The sequence below is a fragment of the Alexandromys fortis genome, unplaced genomic scaffold, assembly GCF_014885135.2.
Source record: "Alexandromys fortis isolate MF-2015 unplaced genomic scaffold, M_Fortis_MF-2015_v1.1 scaffold_5, whole genome shotgun sequence".
NCBI classification, from domain to species: domain Eukaryota; kingdom Metazoa; phylum Chordata; class Mammalia; order Rodentia; family Cricetidae; genus Alexandromys; species Alexandromys fortis.
Genome location: NW_026067924.1, coordinates 16,339,672 through 16,341,093, shown reverse-complemented (window position 1 = coordinate 16,341,093; position 1,422 = coordinate 16,339,672).

The following is a 1,422-nucleotide window of genomic DNA, read 5'->3' as shown; positions in this document are numbered from 1 at the left end:
CCTCCCCCAATCAAGTCCCCCTCCCTCGTCAGCCCAAAGAGCAATCAGGGTTCCCTGCCCTGTGGGAAGTCCAAGGACCACCCACCTCCATCCAGGTCTAGTAAGGTGAGCATCCACGAAACTGCCTAGGCTCCCACGAAACCAATAGGTACAGTAGGATCAAAAACCCATTGCCATTGTTCTTGAGGTCTCAGTAGTCCTCATTGTCCACTATGTTCAGCGAGACCGGTTTTAACCCAGGCTTTTTCAGACCCAGACCCGCTGGCCTTGTAGTCAGGATATCTTGTATGAGAGAAGAATAAATAAAAAGAAAAAAGGAGTAAAAACTCCTTCTTTCCTAAAAGTCTTTCCAGGGGTCTGTAATATTATGGTGACTTCTTCCTCCGACAGTATCCATTTCAGCCAGAAAAGAGAGACACCATTCATTACCTACGATCATTGAAGTCTGTGGGAAGGAAGAGAGGGCTGGAAAGAAGCGGGCAGTCCCAGACAGATGGACAGACAGAAGAGCTCTGAATAGAACTGAGAAGTCCATCAGGACACTGAGATGTGTTGAGTGTTAACAGTTTTAGTACATTCTCATCTCTGACGAAATACTTGGTTTTTATCCCAGGCTTGCTCATCTACATTCCTGTCATTTCTATAAAAGCCGCAGCGTGTTTCATTATGTGCTGAGAATTTACAGCAGTGTTCTGCTCTCTGCAGTGCGATGGTCCAGGTACAAATCACCCCATTTGTCAGAGGGGTTGAAAGGCGATAACTGATGTTCCTAGAAGAGTGAGGCCGCCTATTATTGACCTGGATGAAGGCCTAGAGTTCATAGTTCATGCTGTCAGAGACCTTCAGGATGGAGATCTGCAACAATCTTTAATATTTAATACAAAGGAAAGGCAGGAGGCTTGCAGAACCGCATTTCAAGAACATAAAACTTGGACAAATCCAAAGTTTGAATTGAGCATCCTGATCTCTTTGGCTGTGTAGAAAGTGCCCATCATGTGACGTGCATTGCTACTCAGGGAGACTGAAGCTCTTAGAAGAGGCAGAGCGGATCCCAGCCTGAACTGAAAACAGCCGCACCAATCGCACACAGCCTTGCCGCTCTCACGTTACCTGTGCTGGGAAAGGCAGGGATAAAACAGCCACAAGGCCACCTGGAAACACAGCTGCTCCTAAATGTCACATGACAGCGGCAAAGTGCCACCCTGGCCCTCCATGAGAAAAATCAGTTCATAGCAGGGATTCGCCAACCAATTATTTTTAAAATTTTTATTTTTTTATTTTTTTTTCTGGTACAAGTTATTTTTAAAGGTTTTATTTTTTCTTTTTTTAATTTATTTATTTCTTTATTTATTTATTAAAGATTTCTGTCTCTTCCCCACCGCCGCCTCCCCTTTCCCTCCCCCTCCCCCAATCAAGTCCCCC